Source organism: Dipodomys merriami, unplaced genomic scaffold (genome assembly GCF_024711535.1).
Source record: "Dipodomys merriami isolate MVZ:Mamm:240054 unplaced genomic scaffold, mDipMer1.0.p SCAF_1, whole genome shotgun sequence".
Classification (NCBI taxonomy): domain Eukaryota; kingdom Metazoa; phylum Chordata; class Mammalia; order Rodentia; family Heteromyidae; genus Dipodomys; species Dipodomys merriami.
The window spans coordinates 94596928-94612657 of NW_027202270.1; the positions used below are offsets into that span (position 1 = coordinate 94596928).

A 15730-nucleotide genomic window follows, 5' to 3' on the forward strand; every position below is an offset into this window, starting at 1 on the left:
CCAGGTAGAGTAGTTCATGCTTGCAATTCCAGCACTGTAGGGGCTTAGGAAGGATAAAGCTCAGCTACACTGAGCTATATAGAGACCTTGTCTAAAAAAAAATCAAACAAACAAATAATGGCAATAATAACTGTAAAAATAAAACAAAAATAGATGGGAAACATGGAATTGAAATAAAATTCAATTTAATAAGTACCTAAAATTTCAATCTAGAGGGTCAAAATATAAGAAAATTTAAAAAGCAATTTATAAATTTGATCTTTTCAAATTAGCAAGTGATTTCTAATCATTTATATTTTAAACAGTGAGATAAAAATGAAATATTAATAAAACTTGGTAGCAAAAATGAGGAAAATCTAAATCAAGAAGGTATAATTTTCAAATTTGCAGTATATTTTTACTATAGAGATGTGTAAGTCCATTTAATTATATTTCAATCAAAGTTCAATGTTATCTCTGATACTGCTTATTAACATTTATAATGCATTCACAAATTCTTTTTTTTTTTTTTTTTTTTTTTGTCGGTCGTGGGGCTTGAACTCTGTGGGCGCTGTCCCTCAGCTCTTCAGCTCAAGGTTAGCGCTCTACCACTTGAGCTACAGCACCACTTCCGGTTTTCTGGTGGTTTATTGGAGATAGGAGTCTCACAGTCTTTCCTGCCCGGGCTGGCTTTGAACCGCGATCCTCAGATCTCAGCCTCCTGAGTAGCTAGGATTACAGGCGTGAGCCACCAGCGCCCGGCTGCATTCACAAATTCTGATGAATGGTCCTTCAGAACATCCTACCTGTAATTATTGCTACACCTAAAAGATACCATGACATATAGCCCTCACGCCTTTTCCTTGTTAGTCTTACGGGGAGGAAGGCAAATTTTCTTAGTAGGAGTCAGTTTATTACTAACACTTAACTTTACACTTATTTACTTCTGAATAATAAATTTCTAACGCCATACCATGCCTCACTTGTTCTGGACTCTCTTCTACTTCAAAATCCTCAACTCCTATATTCAACTCACAAATTATTTATTTCTTTTAAACATGCTAAAACTCATTCAGAGCCAAAGATTCTTACTTTACTATTCCTGATACCTGGAAAATGATGATCTTCTTCCTTATTTACAGCTGAATACAAATGTCCCCCTTTCCTCTCAAATGTTTAAACAATTCATTTGCCCCTTCTTTGAAGATGTTTCTTCTTGCTTTCCTACCTAAAATATCCTACTTCCTAAGTCATTATATCCCACGACTTATTTTTTAACACAATATTTATGCTAATGTAAAATGTGTTGTATGTCTATGTCTCCTTCCTTCACAACAATATAAGGTCTATGAAGGCAAGGTTTCTATATTCCCAACATGCAGGACAATGCATGGTTTTTATTTCTCAATAAATATTTAATTTGTTCACAAATTGTTTAATAAGTAATAAACAAATGAGTTACAAAAATACTACAATATAAGTTATACAAGCTTAGTAAACTTTATATAAACTATGAGTAGAAAACAAGATGAAAGGAACATATACTAACATTAAAAATTTAAAAAGACAAAACTACAAAGTAGATAAATCATGTTTTATTTTTTGAAAAGATGAAAAATTAAAAAGATAAAGTAAAATTAAACTGACTTAAATGTTATTTTTCCAGTAATATGAGAATACAAAAAATATGAAATTATAGGCTTTTATCTATAAACATGTGTATAAGTGTATATAGATGGATGTAACAATGACAAGGTAGATTTAAAAAATATACACATATTGAAAATAGAAAAGAAATAGAAAAAATAGGGTTTGTAGTAAAAACACATGAAAATATAGAATAAGGATATTTTCAGAGTATACATTTATAATTTAATACCATTTTAATACACTACCAGTCATGCAACAAATTTTACTGAACACTAAAACCAATAAGCAGATTCAAATTCAAATCTCATCTAAATGATAGCACTTTCATAAAAAAATTGCCAGAAATCAGTGATTTATCTTTGAAGAGGGTAATAAGATGAGACAAAAAAGAAAAATAAGCTACCTATAAACTTCTAGCACAAGAAGCACTAAAAAGCAGCAACAGTTATTCTGAGCATATCACTATGTCCACTCACTAGAATAAATCAAATCCATAATGAGACTGGAATTATCATTCATTTCCCAAGATCCCTGTAATTGCTAATGGACACAATTATTATATCAAAATATTAACAGTCATATTAATGAAGGTTAAAAAGCTGTAATTTCAGGCCAGGCACAACACTCAAGAGATTGTGGCAGAAGAATAACAAATTTGAAGGAAGTCAGGATTACATAGCAAGTTTGAAAATAAAAATTATTTCCAGCAACACAGAAATGCTGAAATTAAAAACAAACCACTACAATATTTTAATTCATGCTGATTTGACTTATTTCATACTTTAAAGATGCAATTTGAGGAGAAAAAATTATTCCCTGCTAAGTAAATTATTTGTAGTCATTTGAAAATTGCACAGGTTTAAAAATATACAGGGAATGTGTGTGTGTGTGTGTGTGTGTGTGTGTGTGTGTGTGTGTGTGTGTGTGTGTGCGTGCGTGCGCTTGTGCGCTCATGCGCACATGCATGCACATGTGTATGTATGAGTGAGTAATGGGGCTTGAATTCAGGGACTGGGTGCTTCATTTGTTCAAGATTAGCACTCTACCATTTGAGCCACAGTTCCACTTCTGGATTTTTGGTAGTTTATTGGAGACAAGAGTCTAAAGGACTTATCTTCCTGAGTTGGCTTCAAATAGGGATTTTCAGATCTCAGCTTCCTGAGTAGCTAGAATTACAGGCATGAGCCACCAGCCACACAACCATACAAAGAATTTTTTAAAAAATATCTACTTATTATGCCACTTTAATTTTTTGATTATCTAATTATTGTATATCTGGCTGGTCATATGTCCTCAAGAATTCTGCTTCTGGTATTCTGTCAAAAAATGGCAGAAATTTAGAGTTGCATTGCATATTGAGACAATATATTTTAGCAATTAATTAAAATAACAATAATCTGATTACAACAGTATTGTTTCCAATAAATACAACTTTAGTTCAATTTTCTATTACAAGAATATTACTATCTCATAACTAACCCAGTAGGTGACAAAATGTCCTACTTTTTCAGCATTTCAAATATCTCATGATAAATTATGAAAATAAAGGATAAAAAAGGAAAATACTTTGTTGTAGAAAACTGAAATATTTTACCTAATTCCTTATTTGTATTCTGAAGTTACTTATAATATTTCCTTATCCATACTTATATATAACTGAATAAGCTTGGAGCTCAGAAAAAAAAAAAAAAGAATGCAAAGAAAAATGAGAGAAAAATTAGCTACACCAACTCACCTCAAAAGAGATGAAATACCCTTGGGTTAGAACACAAAGTAATATGTATAAAACTAATTATTGCCCCCCAAATCTGGTTTTTGGAATGTACTAGGAAATAAGTATGAAGATCAAGTATATTCCTCAACAACAATTTTATAAGCACTAAGTTCAGATTCCTATTATTTCAGTAAATAATGTGTAAACGCCTAACTTAGACTAGTCAATGAAGAGTTCAGCACTAAAAAATAGTCCATGATTGTCTCAAAACTATCCATGGTCTGCTCAGGAATATATATCTATCAATAATGCAACAAAAGAATATGATGGAAGAATTTGTTTTAACTATCATGACCAATAAAGACTTTACTTACACATTGAAGACTAGGGAGGAAAAAGGTAAGAGGGAAATTCTAAAATGGTGAACTATTGTTAAGACCAAGCAAAGATAATAGAAATGGAGGTATATTCATAGAATAGCAAGCTTCTATAGGGCCTCAATACAAAGGAATGGTGGTATATAGTATATTAAAACAAGGATTTTCCCATTATTTTTTTCAAGGACTCCAGCTTAGAACAAGTTCCACTGGCTAGGGCCTGAAATGACAATTAATCTAAACACATTCAGAAAGACTGTACCTCAACTCAAACTGAATGAACAGTTTTTTATTCTCCATCACCTACATCATGTGTTTGCATATTATACCAAAAAAATGAACTTATAGCTGAAAAATAAATAGGGAGAGTGATTCATTCAGAGTTTCTCCTTAGCCCTAGAAATATATGGGATACTCAAAGAGTGGTATTTTACTAGGGGCAGAAAATTTAAAAAATTCAAAAAGAAAGAGGAAGAGATACTACAATCCAGTCTACTGTTTTAGAAATAACCAGAACTTCTAAGTTGAGTAGAGGAAAATAGTAATATGTTTTTTGACTTGCACATTGTTGGTGCTTGTTTGAAACAGGAAGACCACCTGAGCCTAGCAGTTAGAGGCTAGTTAGACCTACCTCAAAAAGCAACTTTAACATTAAAACCTCTTTGTAAAATTACCTAGTTAATCTTTTCTAATTAAAAAAAAAAGTATAGAAATCACAGGACTCATAGGGTTAGTGTAACCCTATCTCAAAAACAAATTAAAACGACTCAAAGCCTGGCTTAATGGGGAGAGTACTCGCCTAACGAATAGCCCTGAGGTCAACCTCCAGTACCACAAATATTTTTTAAAAAGTTAAAAAGGGCAACCAGAAAGAGTCCTAAAGCATCAGGGACAGCATGTAATTACATCTGGGTTATTTCTAGACATGGAAAGTACTATTACTTCAGAAAGACAAGAGATGAATCTATATTTTCCAATATAATTTGACTACAAATTACTTCCTTCCTGCTTCTAATTCTCAAACTCTGGATGAGCAGCTCACTATGGCTTTCAGTCTATTAAATTTGTTTGAGCAAGGCTGATGTAAAAAAAAATTACTTCGAATTAAATGTGTTCTTATAAAATGAATAGAGAAAAGAAAGAACAAGATAGAGAGGAACAAGAATGAAGAACAGAGTAGAGTAGGAACAGAGAAATGAGAAAAAATTACCTGAATAGCTATTATCAAAAAAGGAAAAAATTAATCATCAAAATGGAATTGAGAGGATAAGAGTAAGCTAACTTTTTACTTGTACCCTTAGGCAGTTCATTTCTTTCAGTGGGAAATGGACGAAAAGACAAATGGATCAGAAAGCTGAAGCTTTGATATGAATATTATGAAATCTGAATTCTAATAAAAATTCAAAGTAGTAACAATCATAATCATAATTATTCATGCTTGCATTTGTTTAGAGGGCATTTATACTGTCTTAGAAGTTCACAAGCATCTTGAACTGCCAAAATTTAATGCTGGTGTTGGGGGCAGGATAAATAAAAAATATAAGCTTGCAGTGCATTTCATGTAAAAATTACTGGATGAATAAGACAAATAAGAACAGGATCATATAGAAGAGTCACATATGCAAATACTCAAGGGAGGAAGAAGTGGCAGGAAACATCTGAGTGAAAGGGAAATTTAAACTGAGTCATATAATGAGGATGAGTTACACAGGATAGTTGCCATGGGACAAAGGAAAATGAATGATTCAAAAGAATGTCAAAGACAGCTAACGTCCAAAAACAACATGATACATCTTTTTAAAAAATGAGAAGTCTTCAGTGTCAGTAAATACATTCTGTTTGGAAGGAAAGAATGAGGCTAAAGACATAAAGAATCTCAGAAGACATGCCACAAGCCATTTCTGAGTTTACCCTGGAGACTATAGAAGCCACTGAAAAGTTCTGAGTAACACTCAATTTTCATGCTTTACACATTTAGCATATGCTAAGCATTCTTTCAAATTTTTAAATTGTTTTTCCTCACAACAACCCTGTGAGGTAGGTGTAATGATTCCCAATTAACAGCTTAAAAAAAAACAAGTTGTTAAGCAATTTACACTTGATTAAATAGCTACAAATGACAGTCAGTATTACGAATACACTACAGAAAGCATTAGGAAGATGATACACATATACAAACACATATTTACCCACAAGACACACAGCAATTTCAATAATTTAAGGCAATTTTAAAGTACTAAATTGTTAATGTATAAAGATAAGGTGGTTTGTGGCACAAATAGTTCTTTATTCAAGTTTATATATTTAAATTTTCAACTAATTCAATATGCATTGAAAAATCAACCTCAATTAATAATGTAACTATTTGTAATGATATAACCATGTGACAATACATAACTATTTGATAATATAAAGACTCTAAAAAGTTATGGTAATTATATGAACTTAATTTTGTATGCTTTGATCTACCTAAGATTATTTATGACAAAAAGTAGACCTTCACAGTTACTTCTAAAATATGAACTAAAATAGCATGTTATTCCATGAATATAAATTATATTTTGATTATAAAAATAGTATATGTATAAAAACATGTATCAACATATTGTCATTTACCTATTAGTCTTAAATTGAAACACTGGTAGATCAACTATTTATCAAATCACAATAATTTGTTCAAAAATCTGATAAAATAAAATCTGAAATTTATGTGGGATGAATATGAAATCTATTTGGGATGGATACAAAAGATCTCCAACTTAAAAGATATATATTGAAAATATTTAAAGATGTGTAATATTATTTTATATCACATGAAATCTACATTTCTTATCCCTCCAATTATTTTTGTCTATTTCACTACATCTCACATTAATATTTTATATATTCTATGTGAACGTTAGACACTATTAGAAATTTATTAATGGAAGAGTAAGTACATATCACTAAGTGTTTTTATTATCTTTAAGCAGTTGTTCATTACGTATTTTGAAATATGATTTGTGCTTTACTTCACTTTTCCTATTACAAATAAAAGTGTAGAATGAATAGTATGAAAAGTATATTTTATTCAGATCTACTTTTATTCTTGTGCTTGTTTCTAAGTTCCAAAAGTATTAGGTAAACAAATAGCAATTATATAATTCCAATCACAATGCTTGTCTTTCACAATAGGAGAAAGGATAGTTTCATTAAAAAAATTAAGCATGGTGCTCACTTTGGCAGCACATATACTAAAACTAAGACAATACAAAGAAGCTTAGCATGGCCCCTATGCAAGGTTGACATACAAATTTGGGAGAATTCCATATTTTTGAAAAATAAAGTACAGATATTATATAGTATCTGTATATAACATCTGTATATATCATATATATTTATGGAATGATTAAAAATTCAGATACAATTTATCTGAAGTCCTAACAGTTTACTTTTATAAAACAAAGTATTTCCATTAAATCCAAGTAATATAAAAGTGAATTTTAAAAAAATGAGTATCTAATTCTCTCCCCAAATCCCATATACTAGACATATATTATTAGATTCACATGGCTAAAAACTAAATCTAAGGCAGTACTTTGTGAATAAAATTATTTCCAAATTCACTGATATTCTGTAGTCATTCACAGTAAGTGCTTTAAAATTTAAAGAATAAATCAATAGTGCCTTATGAATACATGGATTGGGACTTCAGATAACTGTACATATTCATTTATTTGAGTGATTCTATTCTGCTCTAGATAAACTGAATCTAATAACTGATCAAACTCATTATCCACACTAATTCTATAACAGTTAAATATTTGTATAATTTTAAAATATATACACAGTAGGTAGAATATGAGCCTTTTCACCCAAACTTAATAGAAGAGACATATGGTCTGTTCCTTCAAGTGACTGTCATTTCAATGCTTAACAGAAGAAAAGAATTAAATAATACAATTACACTTTTAAAATGTTTAAAAAAATCAGTAATTCCAACATTCCATACATTGATAAAAATATCATCTTGTTAGACAAATGCACTACAGTATGGCTACACTAGATTTTTAAAAATCATTTATTTAATTAGTTTTCTGACTATACAATGAAATGGCACATTCTGGGCAAGCAAAAAGGGAATACCCTAATGAAAAATTTGAGATTTTTGGTAACATTAATTCTCAGTTCAGTATTTTTTTCTAATTTACTTGATTCTTCCTTTACAAAGATAATAAGAAATGCAATGCTTTCTTTTCCTAAAAAAAATGCATTTCAAAACCATCTGACTATCTCTATTTCAAAGTCATACATAGCTGAAAATTGACCTCCTCTTTAAGTGGTTTATCATCAGCATTTAACACAAATGATATTCTAACTATAATAAAGTCACCTGCACCCAAATATCTTAGTTACAGAAGGACAATTACCAATACAAATGATTCTACCTGAGATAAACAGGAAAGATTTTCTAAAAAGTGTCTCTAGAAAAACATTTTTCCACAAACTTCATTATATAAGAAAGCCATGGTGTTATCTTTCACCTTCTTTCAATGAAAATCTACAGACACAGATGAGTGCAACTATATGATTTAACGTATGATATATAATGTAAAGTTACCCAAACCAAATGAAACCACAATGTCTTTTGATTAGGAATCTGGGAAAATGAATAGACCCTAGTCTTTTTTACAAAGAAATGTTTAAAGGTTCAAAAACAGATGCAGAAGAAATCATACTATTGACAAAAAAAACCTTACTAAAGTAATAAAATAGAATAATAAATATTGTATAGTGTAGCAATACGTACATGTTTCTAATACTATTTTATTAATTGAAAAGGCATAATGTGTCCAACTATTACTACATAAAGCAATCTTCTAAAATAACATAAAAGAATTCATTTAATAAATAAGAATAAAATGAAGGTTAAGTAAGTACTACTTCTTCTCTAGCATGCTTTGTTTCATTTTTTTTCTTGTAAGAAAAATTAATACACTGTGTTCCTTAACTAGAGAATCAAAACCAAGTTCACTGTAAACTGGTTTTGGTGAAAAGCTTCAACCAAAAGGAAGCATTAAACCTAATACACAAATACTGTAAGAAAAGCTAATAAGATATTCCTGGATTTGCTATTTAATTGCATGGTTCTAAAATCTAAGATTTCTTTGGCTATTTGAAAATGTTTTCTAAAAATAATTTGATTCTTTTCAGTTGCATTGAAAATGAATTTATAAATACATTTTAGTTTGATTTGCTTTTAGAATAATTTCCAAAGAGTGGTATATATATGTATTTGTTATCTAATCACAAATTAGATCTGATCACAAATTGTTATCTGATCACAAATTAGATGACCTTAAAAAAAATTAGAGCCAGGGAGAGCAGTGCTAAGTGGAACTGACCTAAATAGATTTAATATGATGTTTCCCAGCTATCTGCTATTTTACCCATCTGGGGCAGGTACACAAGAAACTTACAGTCTATGTAGTACTCCTAGTCAGTGTCACTCTGCAGATGGCACAGTGGAGAAATACCTTCTGTACAGGACCATGTGCAATTTCTTCTGCAGCTGTCAGCACCTAGGGGAAAGTGCGCTGTTAAACAGTTGCTGCGTTCCACCTCAGAAGTGGCTGCAATTCGGTGGTGGGTGAAGTGATTCCTGTACATATATACAGGGATGAAAGGTACTATAGAAAATGAAAATATTGAAGATCAAAAGTGGCTGCGTGCAAACGGTGCCACAGTAAAACAGAATACATCATTCATTCACAAGAGACCTACACAAATGGATTGTCACCCCTTTAAAACGGAATGTTCAGAATGATTGAGAGAAACACAGAAATACAGTTGTTTAGGTCACAATTACAAACCAAATTAAAATATATTAAAATGTATTTTATCCCAAACATTTTGTAGTTACTAATAATTTCATTTCTATAGTAATTAACCTAAAACCAGGCAAACATACAATAAGATTCTATGTTCAGCTAATTAAGAAATGCTTTGGCTTTAGATGAAAAGTCAACAGAGAAAACAGCATAAATAAGTGAGATACCAAAACTGAGACACACAACATATAAATACCTGAAGTGAAGCATAAGAAAAATCTCAATTATTTTATATTTTTAAAAACAAATTTTATTAAAGAAACAGTCTTCAACAACTATCTATATTAAATTACTTTTCCTATAATGAAATGACTTCACATAAAAGGCAAAATTTTGTTCGCCAAAATTAAATCAATTAAAATTTAGATAATTTTTATCCTTCGTCCATATTAATAATGAAATAATCAGGAGTGAGGTAACTTTGTTTCACTGATACAAAAGTTATTCCCAAATCTTAATTTTACAATAACATGACTTAATGGAATCTGATCAAATTAGGTAACTGTTCTTTGATGCTATCTTTCTGGTCTACCTTTAAGCACAGATACTATGTTCTTACTGCTCCAAAGAATTATCAACATTATTTCAAAGTATTCCCATTTAAATTTCTGAAACTAATACTACACATACAAAACTGCCAAATAGAGGTTGTGTAATGCTGCTATATATTCCAGGAGTCTGCAATTGCCAAAAAATTTATGATTTTGTGGTAAAGTCTAATAAACTTGACCACTAAAATGTGTTCTATAAATCAAATGTTTCTGAATCTCACTTGCAAAATAAATAACAGAATACACTTACTTTGGCATATACCCTGTGCAGAGATGGCTTTCATTCTCCTTTAAGCTTTCTTAATTTCTTTATACAGTAAGCTATAAATATTTTCTTTTAGTGATGATGGTGGTATAGAAAAGAAGATTAGAGCTTCCCATTATCTATTATTTAAAAAGACAAAAGAGCAGGGATTCCCAGCCTAGGGTTCCCTTACGGTTTATGAAACACAAAATTTTGTAAAATGGACAGTAAACTTGTGACATATAGGCACATACATTTTTCTAGGAGATTTAAGCCATAGTTTTTGCAAGGTTCTCAAAAGATTCTGTGACTTTCTTGACTAAGTTTAAGGAAATATTGGTAAAGAGTACATCAGAAAGTAAATATGCAGAAGTAATCTTTTTAAAAATTAAATGTGTAATTCTGGGCACCTATTTCTTTTCATGTAAAATTAAGAGCATGCATTTATAGGGATGTTTCTACAACTAAATAAAAACACTCAGACATGTAAGGCATACATTATAACACCTGGTCTATTTTATCAACGGTAGTAATTATTCAAAAGCACCATCTCAAGCAAACTAAAAATTTTTCACTCTTACATGAATAAGTTCATGATACTACTTCTAGATATGTATCCTATTACTAATATAATGAGTCATACACATCTGTATTACTTCACATACAAAATTTCCAATACAGGTTTTATAATTCTGCTATATATCCCAGGAGTCTGCAATTCCCAAAAAAAACCACAACCAATCTTCCTTATTCTTGAAGTCTACTTAACTTGCAATAGTGTCAGATGTTGATAGAAAACATGTACTCCATGTACTTATATTAAATGATTTCATTTTATTAGTTTTCCAGTCACACAATAGCATATAAACTAAAACCTAAATTTGCTGATCCTAACAAGGAATTTTATTTTTTAAGATAACGTAATTAATACTTTAGCTGTTATAAATCATTTCTCTAACTTTCAAAGTTAGTTTTTTTAATGAGAGGATAGCAATAAGAATTTGTATACACCTTCAGAAAGAATTCTTGAGTTACACCACATAGATTAATTTCAACTTTAAAACCAATTCACAATTCCACCAATAGTATTATAAATACTTAAGAGTGCTACTGAAAATTGTGGAAGCTTGTAAATATTCACAAGAAATTAAGAAGTGTATTCTTACCATATATTAGGGACACTGAATGAGGATACACTTGGTAATACAATGAAATGAATAACAGCATGTGATACAAATATACAACTGTTTCACAAGCATTACAAACATAAAGAACTTTCTCTAGAGTCTTCACATCATAGAAATTACACTTTAGACATCCATACATTAAAAAGCAGAGACAGCTATAGAAAAAAAGATTTTTAAATAAAGGCATAGGAGGGAAACACAGTTTAGGATTTACAATATGGAAGGGGGGGAGGTGAGTTGGACAAAATACATGTGAGGATGAGGAAAAAGGTAAAGCTCTAAATATGATAGGGAATTCTAGGATGGTTTGTACTAAGATTGGCAGTCAGGAAAGCATTTTATAAAAATCACCCAAAAGCAACATGGAAGATAAATCAGAGATGTGGATGATTCAATGAAGGGGATGATTGTGGAATATGCAATTGGGAAAAAGAGCTATAAAAATTAAAATTATGAGGCTGAAGATACAGATCAGAAGCAAAGGCCTTTGGTCCTACAATTCATTCTCTAGCACTGTGAAATACATACTACATATAGATGTGCGTGTATATATTTACATGTGTATATATGCACATATGTATGCATATATGTATGAACATATACATGCATGCTTATGTGTGTTGTACAGATGTACATGCATACTATGTAAACATCAGGAGAAATAAATTGTAGATAACATCAAAGCAATTTTCTAAAGGTTGAGTCTAAGAATAGCATTCATTTATTCAGTCAACAAAAAATCATTATGTCCTATATTCAGGAGTATTCAGGCATTAGATAAAGCACTGAATGAAGGAGTTAAAACCTCTGTGCTTCCTGGAAATTACATACTGATAAAAGAAATAGATACCGAACTCTTAAGAATATAATGTATGGGTAGGACTAGTGTATGTCAAAACAAAACAAGTTAATGACAACAGAATGACAAACATATTATTTAACAGGGTTCTCACAAAACACAAAGCAGAACTATTTCAAAAGAAATGAGGTAACTTTCTAGGGCTTAAGAATACTACCGTATTAAAAAAAAAAAAAAGAACACTACAGTAGCATTGTTTAATATAGGCAAGATATGGAATCAACTCAGATGCCCCTCAGTGGATCAATGGATCAAAAATATAGCATATATGTACAATGGAATTCTATGCTTCCATCAGGAAAATGATATTGTACCATTCGTAAAGAAATGGAAGAAATTATACTAAGTGAAGTAAGCCAGACCCAAGAAGTAAGCCAGACCCAAGGAAACACAGGTTGCGTGGTTTCCCTCATCTGTTGTAACTATAATGTGCCTATAAATCTACAAGTAAATACAGTGGATAGTGAAAGACAAAAATCACACTGGGACATAATAAATTATACAGGACTCTAGACAATTGCACAGTGAGGCACAGTGAGATCACAGAGGATTCTTAGGAGAGGATCACAAAGGCTCAAAAGCTATATGCATATGCTCATATAAAATGTTTATCAAAATAAACTCCAGAAATTGAAATAATAGGTTTGGAGTTATTTTTTCTCATTTGTCGCCATTTTTGTTTCTGTATCTTGTCTGTTTTGGGGAGGATAAGGGGGAGCACAGAAATGTTGGGACAAATGGTGAAAAAATGCCATGCACTCTAGTATCTAGTGATACTCACTAGACACTATGTTGAAAATGAACTATACAAAGTGCGTGGGGCAATGGGGGATGTCTGGAGGGAAAAACTGGGAGAGCAAGGGAAGGGGTGACACTGTTCAAAAAGAAGTGTACTCATTAACTGACTTATGCAGCTATATTAAACTAGAAACAATAACAACCAAGAAAACAGTAATAAAAAAGAAGAATTTTATAGATAGTCTGAACAATAAGAGTAAGGCTGGTGACAGGAATGTGTAATCAAAAACCTGTGGCCAGATTATGGAGGACTTTCAACATAGTAAGGACATTGGATTACTTACAAAAAGCAGTACATTAATTTAGACTAAAGAAACAATATAGCCTGTTTATTTTATTTTATTTTTTTTACAGATCACAGCTGCGGATGTGGTGGAACAGACTTCATGGTGGCCAGTAAGAATGAAAGCTAGTGAAATTTAATTTAATTTAGGGGAATAAAGTAGTACTTTTCCCACAGCTCAGAGATTGGCAATTAGACTACAAGTCTAAGAACAGACAACAGTCTGGTATTTTACATTGAGAAGACAGCTTTAAATAGTTAGAGCTAATTATGTCTCTTACAATATAAACATTTCTCTCTTCAGTTCCTCTTTACCATACAAATATCTCCTTTCTGCCACCATCTTGAAAAAAAACATCATCATAGATCACTTCACTACTTTTTTTTACTGAGAAAATACCATACAGAGGGGTTACAATTACATGGACAAGGTAATGAGTACATTTCTTATCAAGCATTGTTGCCTCCTCCTTTGTTTCCCTTTCCCATCCTTTCCCATCCCTTCCAACCACATCCCCCCCAGCCGCCAAAGTTATAAAGTTCATTTTTCAACATAACGTCTTGTACATCTCATTGCTGCAATGGGCCCACCTGTATCCCTATCTAAACAATTTGTTTTTTCCCTTCCCCTCCACGAATTATACCAACATCAAATACAGTGAAAACAAAGGTTATACTGGGGGGGAGGGACATACAAAGCAACAAAGAAATTATCTTATAAATATGTTAGAAACAATAGCAAGAAAGAAAAAAAATCTGAATCCTTATCTTAACCTCAATAGAAAGTGACACTGACAAGAATTCATGTAAAAGACCAACAAGAGGGGACACCTGGTAGCAGTTTAACTTCTGCTTATCATTCATCCCATGCCTACTTCCTTTCCCTGTGCCTATTTGAGAAAAGAGAAAAGACTTGGAGTTGAAAAATAGGCTAGAGAGAAGCGAGTATTTGCAACAGTTAAAAAAAAGTGACAGTGAAAGTTAACTGGACATGGACGCTGGATTATAAAGGACCTCAGGAGCTAGAGGCTCCAACTATTCTGGAGAAGTAGAAATTGAGACAGACTAGCAAAAGGACCATCCAAAAGTAGATGGTATAACACTACAAAATTGTGCCTTCAAAAAATGTTTTATACATTTGCCACATCAGAGAGCTAGCAATCGGTCTTCCGTCCCCACAGAAAATAAGAAGCTAATTAGTCTGAGCAAGGCAATAAAGGCAAAAAAAAGAAGGAATAAACAGCCAAAATGTGACATGAGTGAAAGACCTTTTTCCCTTACATATCTGCTCTCAACATATATCAGAAAATCAGGTAAGACAGATCATTTTGTACTCACTGCACTCCACAGAGTAAATAACTAGAGCTTATTAACCTCTTCTGTATAATCATCTTGTAGAAGAATTCAAGTGACATTAACCACGAGGAACAAACTGGATTTAAAATTGACTATGAGGTTAAAATTCAAACCTGACAGATTAAACTGTCTAAAATGCTCATAAAACTGTGACATCTTCTCCATACAGTTATAAAGCAAAAAAGTGATTTATAACCAGGAACACAAATCTAATTGAGGAAAAATAGGACCGTTGTATGTTTGTATTCCCATTTAGCATTCCTCAATTCATGGGGGATTATGAAATGGTTAGAATCAGTGAGCTAGCAAGTGACTTTTACTATTCATGGCTCTAAAACATTTTATGAATACTCATCTGAATACTTATATTATCATATTTTTCCTATTCTTAGTAACAACAAAAAATTCCATAGTTAAGGAATTTATAGGCAATTTCTTCAACTTTTTCCTCTATAAGTTACAGAAATATATTTGAACAACTACAAAAATAATGTCATATTAGAAATACTAAGTGATTAAGTTAAGATAAACAAAATTTGGGGGCAATTTGTAGAGAATGCTAGATTTTCTGAAAATTGAAAAATAAAATCCCCTAAATAAGATACCAAACTTAGAAACTTGCAAGATACAAGGGATCTAGAATGGGGAGGAATAAAGAAATAAAGAGAACGAGGTTGTGAGGTTTCTTGTTTTTAAAAAAAACACTTTAATATTCATGGGGGGTAATCTGAAATAATTTTAGAAAATATTCTGATCTGACTCAAAGCTTAATAACAGTTTTATTCCTTTTTCATGATTTTTAAAGTATTTACCATTTAAATTAATATTTAAATGGAAATTATCTATAAATTTAGAACTTCAT

General features: G+C 31.3%; 1 protein-coding gene and 1 non-coding gene across 6 annotated transcripts in view; one reads left to right on the forward strand and one right to left on the reverse strand.

Annotated features, from left to right (window-relative positions):
• The window catches only part of Nova1 (NOVA alternative splicing regulator 1), a 142743-nt gene that overhangs the window by 81187 nt on the left and 45826 nt on the right, over positions 1–15730 (reverse strand). The window lies entirely within an intron of this gene.
• LOC138834825 (U6 spliceosomal RNA) lies at positions 6930–7035 on the forward strand. Its single transcript, XR_011374271.1, has one exon. It is a non-coding gene; the product is annotated as a U6 spliceosomal RNA (small nuclear RNA).